Consider the following 13454-nt stretch of genomic DNA (forward strand, 5'->3'; position numbering starts at 1 on the left):
ATCTCCTAACCTAACCTTTAACCGTATACCTCTTCCCATACTAAAACACTTCCTTGTCCTAACCCATGTATTCTTACACTTGTACACTGCCTTTTCACTTCCCAATCGCATCTCTCAAGTTCACTCACCACTGACCCACTCACTAAGGAAGCTTGTGCCCCTGTGTCAACCAAACCACAGTACTTCCTATCATTTATTCTGACAAATGTCACCATTTTCCCTTGAGCCTCATGTATACATACACACATTCACTACTACATCCACCTGGTTATCCACATCACAATCATCATCACCACATTCATCCTCAGTTATTTCCCCATTTCCGCAACTCTGACTCAAATCCCCTTCACAGTCCCTTTTTGTAACCAACCAATTACAACCATGTTCCATACACTGAATCATCAAAACCCCATGTTCATTACCAGTACTCACCGTTCCTCCATACTCAACTGGTCTGTCCTATCCAAAATACAAAAACACTTTTATTCCAAATTTTGAATTTTGGCCTAGCCTAACTCCTTTCTTTCTCTATAAAAATGAATAATCTACCCACCTGTACGCTTTCTCCAACTCCAGTACACTCCAGAAATCACCTTAAAACACCAGCACCACAAGACTTACGACCCAAAAAACAACTCCTACCAGACAGAGAGCTCTCCCCTACCAACCACACCACCAACCAACGTGCTTTCTACTCCCCGTGTTATTGTTTACATCCTGCCGACGCCGCCGCCATCTTGTCTATGACGTCACAGCCTATGACGTCACAACACAACTTAAATACATCAACAGACACCTTCTAGAATCTACCACATGTTGTCTATATATAGGACACCCACCATATTTCAACAATGCATAAAATACCCATAACAATTATACAATATATAATCACACTTATCTATGCCATAACAATTATACAATAATCTAATCACACTTATCTCTTTCTCCCTCCCCTCCGACTGTTTCCTAACCTAGTATTCCCCTCTTAATTTCCTTCGTCCTCCAACTCTTTACCCTCTACATAACTTCTAATACATTCCCCTGAAACTCCTGCTTTAGTTAATACATCAGCCACTTGCTCCTTTCCTTTTATCCATCTCACCTCCTTTATTTCCCCGGATTCAATGGTTTCCTTATTGCAGCAATATCTATTTTTAATCTCTTGCTACTTACACCAGTGCTCGATTTGATGGCGGTCATTAGTGTTTTACTATCAGTGTTAACCAAGGCTTCTAAATTTCTCCCTCCTACTACCTCTTCCCACAAATGCTTGAAATATATCAATCCTTCTACAGCTTCCCCAACACTCAGGGCTTCAGCCTCAATGGTGGATTTTGCCACTCTCCTGGATTTCCTAGACTTCCACCATATGGGACTTCTCCTCTTCCCATCTGTCAAAGAAATAATATAACCCAGTTAGAGGTGGCCATCTTCTATGTTTCCAAATGAAGCGTCTGCATAGGCTTCCCAATAAACCCTTTCTTCTTCCCATCTCACTTATTGTAACTTCGCCCATCATGCTCTTAGTTTTTCTCACAATTTTAATAAGTTTCTTCATATCCTGAGTTGTTCCTTCTTTAAATGCTTTACTTAATTCGCTAATATCATATGATATTTCTGGCATCGTGTAGTGATACCCAATTCAGCTGTCCTACCATGATCTGTACTCTGTTAACTCTTTTTGTTCTAGCACTCTATACCCGTATATCTTCTAGCCTCTGGTTCTCTTATGGAATTTATATACTGCCACTGATTAAGGGAAAATCTATTCTCCTTCTGCTCTATTACTACTCCTATATACTTGAACCTTTTACTCTCTTGTTCTCCTACTTGCAATTTCCCTTTCAATCTCCCAATCGTTTCCTTTAAGAATCCTTCAGTTCCTCCGTAGCAAAAATCATCTACGTGTGTACACAAAATGCCTTCCAATTTATTGTTCTTTTTCCAAAAGAATATATTAGGTTCTAGTCTACTTCTCTCACCTTGAAGCTCCTTCACTACTTTCACCACTTTACAATACCATGCTTTTGCTGCATCCTTGAGCCCATAGACTGTTTTCTTCAAACTTCCATAATCCCCTCCAACCATCTTCCCTTGGTGGCTTCAAGTACACTTCTCTTTGTATCTCGTCACCTTGTAAATATGCAGTTTTGACATCCAATGTATAACAATTCCAATTTTTCACCTTTATTATGGTTAGACAGAATTTTAAAATTTCAGCATTGCATGTGGGAGCATCCTTTTCCCACTCAGCCATTCTTCTTCAAACCCTCTAGCTACCAATCTTGCTTTACATATATTTTCCCCCCCTTTTATCTTTTCAGTTACTATCCATCTTGTAGATATAGCTTTTTGTCCAACATCATTTACCTCCTCATATACCTGGTTATCTCTCCAACTTAGAAGTTCTTTTTCTTTAGCTTCCATTATGCTTCTATTTTCAAATCCCAGCAACACCTCCTCTTCATCTTCAATTTTTTCTACCTGACTATAATCCCTCAAGTTAACCCACCCTTTGTCACCTGACTGTGAGTCTCGTATATTGTACGAATCAGCCCATGCTTGGCTTGATCTTTTTCCTGCAAGACCTAAAATAGTCCATTCTTCTACTTGTCCTGTATCATTGTTTATAGCCCTAACTCTATTTCCCTTTTTGAATTTTGGTATCTCTTCCATTAACTCGCTTTCTATTGACCCACTTTGCCCGTTATCTTCCACTGTTTTCCTCTATCACCTCTCTTTCTATAGTCTCTTCTGTGTCTGCATTCCTTCTCTCACCCATTATCTCCTCTCCTTCCAGCCAATCTACTTTCCCTTCATTTGGGCCATCTGACCTACCTTTCACCCCATGGGATTTATCTATTCTAGCCGATATCTCTTCTGTATCTGGTGATCGTCGTTGAATCCTTGTCACATGTATCCTAGCTACTTCTCTTAAAGAATCCCCATGTTTGACTATTATTGTTTTCCCCGATACTCCCACTACCTGAGCAGGTCCTCTCCATTCATTTTCATTTTCCCTCTTATAGAATACCTCATCTCCTACCACTGCTTCTTCAAATTTATGTTCTCTGATGTTTTTGTTTAGCGCTATTCTTATTTTATTACAGGACTCATTTTTTTATAAATGCTTCCCTGGCCTTGTGCATTGCATTCAGTGTGTCCCTTACCATACCCTCTTCCATCCCTTTTTCTCTGCTTGCAGGACTAGAACTTTCTTCTCCTATTAGGTTAGGCAGTGAAGGGTTTTTTCCAAATACTAATTGGTTGGGAGAGAAACCTCCATTATTCATTAAACAGTTCCTAGCACTCACTACCCATTTCAAAGCTAGGGACCAATCTACTTCCTCTTCCTCCATCATCTTCCTTACACTTCCCTTGATCATGCCTACGGTCTTTTCACATAATCCGTTGCTCCACGGAGATTCTGATGCTGTGGCTAATACTTTAATATTCCATTTTTCTGCCATCCTCCTTACTTTTTCATTTGAAATTCTCCCCCATTATCTGACAATATTTTGGAGGGTGCTCCAAATATAGCAAACCAGCACTCAAAAAGTATCTTTATTATAGTTTCTGGTTTCTTATCTTTTATCCAACAGGCCTGACAATATCTCGTTGCCATATCCACTATTACCAAGAACTTTCTCTCTTCTATCTCTCCCACATCCATCGCTACGACTTCATTGAACGTTTTACTCCAAGAAAAGCCTACTACCGGTTTGGCGGGGTTTCTTTTGTATTTTTTACAAACCTCACAATTTTTGATCAGTTCCGTTAGTAACTTTCTTATTTCCTCTTTTTCTTTTTCCGATTAACCCATTACTCCATTGTGCTTCCTCTGTTAGCTTCCATATTTTATCTCCACTTCCATGACCAAACTGTAAATGTAATTTCTTCATTGTGTTCTTAATTTCCCTCGGATTCTTTCCCTTCCAACCCTCCAGTAATAATTCTTCTACCTTCCTCCTCCTTATAGGCACTCTTAAATGACCCTGTTCGTCTTCTCTTAACTCTACTTTCATTCCCCCTAATACTTCTACTATGACAATTTTCTTTCAAATTTAGGGTCATACCCATTTTACTCATGGTTTGCTTACCTATCAGCCAGGGTATATCACCTTGCAGAATTTCCGTCTTCAAATAAAACTTTCTGTTTTTTAGTATCACAGGTATTTCTATTATTCCTCTGGACTTATAAGATGTCTCACCAAAATTAAACACTTTATTAGACTCTGTCCTAGTGTCCCTCATTCTCCTCAACTCTTCCTGACTCAAATCCATGACAATACGTGCTAGTCACAATTCCCCGCAAACTGTTGATTTACACCCTGTGTCCAAAATTGCATCAACCACCTCCCATGATGCTTCCACTATTTTATTAACTTCTCCTACATAAACCTCTTCTTCTTCTGTCCCATTTTCTGTTTTTACCTTATTTTCTTCTAGTCTTGTTTCAGTTTTCTTCCTATTATGAAAATTCTGAGGACAATCCCTAGCCCAATGCCATTCTGAGCTGCATATTGCACATACTGTTACCTTCCCTTCTTTGTTTATAGGATTTCTACCACCCCTTCCTCGGTTCCATCTTCCCCGATATCTTTGGTTTTCCCTCCCTCTCCCAGAACTGGCATTGCCTTCTGACGAACCCCACCATTCCCGTTCCTCTTTAGTCCCTAATCCTCAAAATAGTCTTTTCATTGTTTGCGACACTGTTCCGTACTCTAGCTTTTCTTGCCCACAAGCCGATAATACCATTTGTTTTTGATTTTCCGTGAGATTTGCTTGCTCTATTACATGATACCCCTTGACTTCGCCTTCAAGCGCGCCTTTCCCCATTGCTCTTTCACACTCAGATGCTGCCTTCTCGTATCTAATTAAATAGTCCGCCATATTTTCACTAGATTCTCTTCTTATTAGAAGGTATCTTTTTATTCTACCGTAATTCTCCATTACCGAGTCTTTTAGATAGGCTTTATCTAGTTTCTCTAGGATTAACTTTGGACCCTCTGTACCAGTAAGTTTATCTTTATCTAATGCTTCCCCACTAGCTCTCGGGCTTTCCCTTTTAAGCTCATTCTCATTTCTATCGCCGGGTATTTTGTATCTTCTCCATACAACAATAGCCAATCTTCGGCTTGACCTTTCATTCTTTGTATTCTTCTTGTATCCCGCTAAACCTAGGACATTCCCTTCTCCATCTAGTAGTCTCCCTTTGTTCACTGTCGGATCCAGGCATCTTTGATCAACCACGCTCTGCTACCAGTTTGAATTTTGGCCTAGCCTAACTCCTTTCTTTCTCTATAAAAATGAATAATCTACCCACCTGTACGCTTTCTCCAACTCCAGTACACTCCAGAAATCACCTTAAAACACCAGCACCACAAGACTTACGACCCAAAAAACAACTCCTACCAGACAGAGAGCTCTCCCCTACCAACCACACACCACCAACACGTGCTTTCTACTCCCCGTGTTATTGTTTACATCCTGCCGACGCCGCCGCCATCTTGTCTATGACGTCACAGCCTATGACGTCACAACACAACTTAAATACATCAACAGACACTTCTAGAATCTACCACATGTTGTCTATATATAGGACACCCACCATATTTCAACAATGCATAAAATACCCATAACAATTATACAATATATAATCACACTTATCTATACCCATAACAATTATACATATATAATCACAAATAACTCAGCTACTGCTGACAACAATTTATGCAATATTTCCCCTTCCCCATCTTGTTCCTCCGCATATGCCACTTCCTTCTGCACGTCACTCATCAACTTCACACGCAACTCATTCACACTACCGGGTACCTCTTCAACCAGACCCTTGCTTTCCAAGTCTTTCAATGTCGAAAACAAACATTCACACACTGTCATCTCCTTCAAACCTCTCTTTTACAACTAACCCCTCAGGTACCATATTTGGATCCCAGTCATATGCACTAACGGCCGATGTTCCATCCTTACGACAAATTTTACCCCATACAAAAACACTTTTGACGCTTTCACACAAAACCTTATTGCCACAAGTTCCCTCTCAACCACCGAATACTTCAGCTCTGCCTTACACTCAATTGTCCCTCCCCACATTCACCTCTTGCATCTGCACCAAGCATCCTCCCATACTAAACTTACTCACATCAGTATACAACTCAAGCTTACTCGCATCCTCACTATAGTCTGGAAAAGCCAAGGTGACTTCTCGAGCAGCCTCCTCTTTCAATCTCTCAAATGCTCCCACCATTCACTCATCCCACCTCAGCTCAGTACAATTTTTCTTCCCAGTCCATTCAGTCAACGAGTTCCCTATACCCGAACAATCCCTAACAAACTTCCTCCCGAACTCAATCAAACCTGAAAAACCCTTTAACCCCCCGCAAGGTCCGAGGACGTGGAAATTCCTTTACTTTTTCCACAAACTTTTCACTTCCTTACACCACTCGCACTCACCTTCTGACCAAGGAATTCCACTTCCCCAGCCAACCACGTGCACTTCTACAGCTTCACTTTCACTCCAACCTCTTCCAACCGTTCTAACACCTCCTCAATCAGTTTCATATTCTCCTCAACAGCCTCACTTACAATCAAAATGTTATCTATAAACACGGTCACCTTCCTTCTATCATAACCAGCCAAAACTACATTCATCGCCTTCTGGAAGGCAGCAGGCGCATTAGCCAATCCAAAACTTAACCTCTTGAAGTGATAGTGACAGCTACCACTCGAAAAAGCCGTAACATGCCTGCTCCCTTCATCAAGAGGCATCTGGTAATAGCCCCTTACCAAATCTAATTTCGTAAACACTCATCCCATGCATCTTATACACACAATCAGACAACACATTCATCGGAAATCGCTCCTTCACAGTAACTTCATTCACCCTCCTGTAATCCACACACATCCTCAAACTCCCATCTGGCTTATGTACTGGGACCATGGGACTATTCCAAGCACTCTCGCTCCTCTCGATCACTCCCACTCTCTAAAAAGTTCCTCAATCTCTCGGGTAATAGGCACAGAAAAGTGTCGGGGACGCTGATATATGGGGGTATCGTCTTTCAAAACTATCTTGAACTCTGGAAGCTTAGATCCCCTAAAATCCTCATCACCACGACTCAAAGCACCTCGCGTATCCCACAACAATTGCATCAACCTCTCCCTCTCGTCATCACTAGCATTTTCATCCACCTCAATTCTTTCTCTCAACTCATCACACTTCCACTCATCACTTTCTTTCATGCAACCCGAGGATTTTCCATATCTAAAATCCCGTCATACACATGCTCGCTTGCTCTTAACAACTTGTTCACATTCACACCCTCAACCACATATGCACACTTGTCACCTTTGACAATCCCAAGACTATCCGGCCATGCAACTTTCACACTAACAACTTCTCTGACTTCTCGCGGCACTTTTACACACTCTTTCGCAACCAACGGCACTCCCTTCCATATTTTACTGCTTACCCCTCCATCCTATCCAAGTACAACTCTCCACGTTCATTCCCCTTCCTATGCAATTCAATCATATTCATGCTCCAATGGACCACCATCCCACACTTCTTCAGGAACCTGTTCCCTGACAACATATCATACTTATCACTCATTCCCTCAATCACATAAAAGCCACTTTCATCCGTCACTATCCCTTTGATTTCTACATTTTCACGCAAAATTCCCACGACAGGCATACCTAAATTTCCTATTCCTTGTACCTCCCCTTTACATTTCCTAATTTCACACTCACTCCGCAACTTGTCACATCCATTCTTAAAAAGAACACTGACACTGCACCCGGTATCAATCAAAGCAACCACACACACCCCTTTGCACTCACTTTTACACTTACACTTACACTCATACATTCATGAGCTCTTCCTCCAAACCCTTTTTCATGCAACAATCCTTCATGCACATGCATCACTCTTACTGCCCGCACACCAGAGGACCCACCCAACTGAATCCCCTTTGTACCTAGTTTCCCAAATTCCCAACCTGACTCACCCTCTTTTGCCTACACACACTCACTACATGACCTATTCCACATTCAACACATTTTGCCTGCTGTTCTTTACACATCCTAGCATAATGCCTGTTCTTCCCACAATTACCGCAAACCTCAAGTCACACAGGTACCCCGACATCCACTTGCTATATGCCCTACTTGCCCACACCTGTAACATTCAATATCTATCTTTCTTACACTCACTCACTAAATGCTCCGTTTGCCCACACTCGAAGCATGCTCCCAACGCCCACCGACATTCATTCTTCTTGTGTCCTAGCTTTCCACATCTGTAACAATGCTGCTCTCGTTCACAACTAACTGACCCTACTCTTCCAATCCTTGCACTCCGATTTCTCTGAGGGTTGACCATACTTACGTTACTTGCTCTAACGCTCCTATCAACCACTCGCTATGCCATTCACCTTGGCCCCTCTAAAACTCTTAAACTCTGGTATATCCTCAGCTACTTCAGTCCTAACACTAACACTTCTACTCTTTTTTTTATACACCTTTCTAACTCTTAATCCTCTACTATTTCCAAAATGTCATTCCACGTCAACCTTTCATTCGTCCATGGCATTTTCTCCTTCCGTTTCAGATTTACACACTCATACACACACTCAAGTACAGTTGCCAACAACTTCCTCACTAACTCTTTACACTCATTTATCCCTTTGTCCCCAAACTTTTTCCTAGATAATGTTTCCAACCTGCACACATACATTGACAACGATTCACCAACATTCATTCTTACCTCATGAAAACCATGCTTTCTCTTATATCCTCTTCGCCTGTGTCCACAATCCTGGCTTTCACACTCTCATAAGGCACATTCCCTACACTCATCATTACCCCATACATACTCAACAAAACTCCCGTCAAAAAGCTACCCAACTCTCTTGTTATCCCCATACTTAGTCACACAATACTTCTCATATTCCTTCAAAAGTCCCCTTTGTCCCTACTACCATATTCCTCGTATTGTGCACATCGGGTTACCTCTCTCATATACACAGCCTTTCGTACTTCCTGCTCACTCTCACTCTCGCTACTTCCATTCTGATCCCTCTTAACCTCATCCGAATACAATGAATCAACTTCCATACTAACATCCATGCTCTTGATTATGTATTCTATTTCTTGGTCAAGATATTGTGGACTCGTGATACGCAAAGCACGTAGGAACATAGAAAAAAAAAATTGAAATTTTAATATGAAGATGGTGGCCAGAATAAAAATGTACATATGTTAAATTATTTGTGGGTTTTCTATAAATACTGAATTTACATTGGAAAGATTCTCTATGTATTAATACATCTAGAAAAGGGATGACATTGTTATTATCAATTTCAACAGTGAATTTTATGGATGGCACTAAATTATTCAATTTAGACAGTAAATCATTTACATCAATACCAACAGATAAGACTACTAAGATGTCATCTACATATCTGTACCATTTTAAGGGGACAAGTGTGATATTCGGGAGGTGTTGTCTTTCAAAAAATTCCATGTATAAGTTTGAAAGGAGAGGTGATAAAGGGTTACCTTACTTTCGTGGATTTGAAACCATAAAATCAATATTTAAATCATTTAATGTTAATGTAGTGTTCTCTTATAACAATACCATTAAAGATATGCTAATTAAGAATAGTCCCGTAACAAATAACAACATCATTTACAAAATTCCTTGTAAGGATTGCCCATCGTTTTACGTTGGTCAGTCAAGTAAAAATTTATGTGTACGTATTAAGCAGCATATGTATTCAGTTAAAACAGCCCAGACTTCAAATGCACTGTTTATCCATCTGAGTGAAAAATCTCATTGTATTAATTGGGGTGATATCTCTGTAATTGCTAGATCTAATGATTATGTTTCAAGAAATTTACTGGAATCAGCAATTATACAAATCACTAATAAAAACAACCTAAATCTTAGTCCGGGAATGTACCATTTGGACCCTAATAAAAACAACTAAATCTTAGTCCGGGAATGTACCATTTGGACCCGTATATTCGTAAAATGTTTATGAAGGACCTTAAAATAAGTGAACAACTAATAAATTAGTCCCACATGTAAATAGTTATTATTTCTCTCTCTCTCTCTCTCTTCATCGATATTCTCTCTCCCTCTCTCTCTTGCTAGATATATTTATATATATATATATATATTTTTTTTTGTCTTTTCATTAATAATTTTCTTAGAAACATTTTTGTAAATTTCATGATAATAAGTTGTATATGCCTCCTTTTTTTTCAAAATGTATTGTTTTCTGGATGAATCATCTGTTGACCGCGTGTGTATCCTCCAAGGTGTGGCTGCCCTCAGGCGTTTCCTCGTTTCTGTAGAGTGAAATCGACCTTATTGGTAATCTTGTAGTGTCAGTTTGGATATTAAGCTACTTTGACTGTTTTTCCTCTGTAAGGTCAGTTGTGCCTGAGTAAAGGGTCGAACTAGACCGAAAGTGCTTGGCTACCTCTCTCTTTTTCATTTTTTTCCTTCGTGGCAAAAACCTTTATTTATACATAGATCACGTTTTATATACTTTGTGATCAAGTTATTCATATTATATATATATATATATATATATATATATATATATATATATATATATATATATATATCTACGTATTTCACAGTGTAAATAATAATAGCCTTTTTAAAAGATATCTTGTGGCCTATACTGTGCCAGTATCATAGCCTTAGTACCAGAGACATCTTTCACTCTTGAATAGAAATTATTATACAGAACAGGAATCAAACAGGAATATAAATTTTTACCGTTTTCGCTCATGAATAAGCGATCTATTCCTGAACGTTTCGTTTACAAGGAAAGCTTATTCTCTGTGTAGTGAGTAGTTTGATACGCTTGTACTGCATACATAAAAAAACATTATCACATTCTTACTTGTATGGAACGAGATATAGTGAAAGATGATGTGGGCATATTTCATTGCGGTTATAATGGAAATGTGTCATTATACAGTGATTTGTGTCGAAGCTCTTCTACGTGTAGTTGGCTTAATACTCGGCCTCGTACACTGGTCTTAAAGCAACTTTGCTTAGGATCATATGTTAAATAACAATGACTGAAGCTGGGCCAAGTAATCGTAAGAAAAAGAAGGCAGAAAAGAGGTGAACTTTCGTAAATCTCTTCCAAGAAAACAGGATTTAGAAAAGAGTAGAAATTTCCCATCTAGTCAATATATATATATATATATATATATATATATATATATATATATATATATATATATATATATATATATATATATATATATATATATATATATATATATATATATATATATATATATCTTCATATATAGTGCATACACACACACACACACACACACACACACACACACACACACACATATATATATATATATATATATATATATATATATATATATATATATATATATATATATATATATGTGTGTAACAGGGGGGACTCTCCCCCCCCCCCATTATTCATAAGGTAAGCGTGGACACGAAACGGAAGGCAGACCCCATTACTCATAACCTTTCTCTCTCTCTCTCGGCAATCTCTCTCTCTCTCTCTCTCTCTCTCTCTCTCTCTCTCTCTCTCTCTCTCTCTCTCTCTCTCTCTCTCTCCATTCTAACAGGTAATGAAAATGAGAGAGTTGCATCATAACATTAACGTTTATTAACAAGAATAAATAAATCAATCAACCAAGTAATCCAGTCTTACAGACTAACTCAAAACCAGTACAATGTCTAGTCACCAAAACAAGTCTACACCCCTCTGGGAATCCTTTGTCCCCCGGCATTCCTGATCCGTCCAGACAACCAGACACTTAAACACTTAATAAAAAACTCCCCCCGGCGAATGCCACGGCATCTTGCCTGTGACTTGAAGCCCTCTATCAAAATCCCTCCCATAGGCTTGGGTATGAACCTATTAAAGGGAAGAGGCACACACGCACATACGAACACACAGTTCGCTAGCGCCTCGCGGTTCTAGCTGCATCCAGTTTCGCAAAGGCACTTTGAGAAGAGTTCATAAAACTGTCGTGCATTGACTTGTTGAACTAAGCACTTTTATCTCACGCCACCCCCAGAAACTCATTGATCAGCTACTCTCAGGTCGCCGCTCCTGCACTGTTCTCCACATTCCATAGGTCACAGAGAACGCATGGATAATATATTATTAATCAAAAACCCTAGGCCTTACAGATAGCTCGGCCTCGCACAAATGCTAGCCCCCGCCTAGCAAAATTGCTTATAACACAAAACACTGGCCGGCTTAAAATAAAATATAAGTAAAACTGCACGTCTCTGGCATTATAAAATAAAGTCTTATCACGCTTTATCTCCCAATAACACAAGACGCATTTTCTCTCATATTTTCTGCATTAGGATTCTTGAATATCCCTCTTCGCTTGTCTGCAAGTAGCTGAACAGACAGCAGCAGGCTATAGCAGCTGTAGGAAGACGGAATGCCTCCCTCATCGTAGAAGACTTCTCACGGCTTCTGTAGATCCCCAAAAAACACGCTGTAGAATTCTCTCGCGATCACCATCATGGAAATACTTGTAATCACCCTGGGCAACATGGCAGCAACCTCTCTTCACGGCTGGTGGACGTCTTGCTGGTGTCGGGGAACGACTTTTTTGGCGTATGTTAGTATGTCAGTCAAGTCACTGGTCAATCTAAGAAAATTAACCCAGACATACTACTTCTATCAAACAATGATCTCAAAAGTCAGAAATACTAACTGAACGTCTCCCAATTAACTCCCTTAATATGACTACTAAATCATAAGTCATTATCATAACTCTCTAAGGAAAAAAAAAACATCAAGTTCTCCAACTCAATTCTCCAAACTCACACATCAGCACACACACAACTCAGAAATCACAGCAACTCCACGGAATTCTGCACTCACATTTCAAACTCGAATGTGCTCACAAGAAAAAAAAAGGAAAAAAATCGCAATGAGCTCAAGAAAAAAAAAAGGAAGTATCTCGTAACACACCCAGACCCAAAAAAAATATTCTCTCAAACTCTGATATCTGAACAACCCACAAAATCAGTAAAAATCTCCAACTTTTAACAGCAAAAACCCCTTTACTGCTCAATAATTAATCATAAAAAGACTTAATGTCAAACTCCCATTTACGTAAGCAGCAACCCCAGAAAAATTACATCTCCCGGTAAAATCAAATCTCCAGTCCAAAAAAGAAATGTTACTTAAGCTCAATCCCCAAATTATATCTCTCATAGGAAAAGGAAGAAAAATAATAAAAAAAAAAAGTATAATCACAAGATTTCCCCAATCACAAAATACATAATACATGTATAATATGCATAACTCCCGCGTTTTCCCAAGAAATGCTCCATGTAAAGTTATGGAATTTGCCAGAAAGCAAACTCTTACACATGCGCTTTC

This window comes from Macrobrachium nipponense, chromosome 18 (genome assembly GCF_015104395.2).
Source record: "Macrobrachium nipponense isolate FS-2020 chromosome 18, ASM1510439v2, whole genome shotgun sequence".
Classification (NCBI taxonomy): domain Eukaryota; kingdom Metazoa; phylum Arthropoda; class Malacostraca; order Decapoda; family Palaemonidae; genus Macrobrachium; species Macrobrachium nipponense.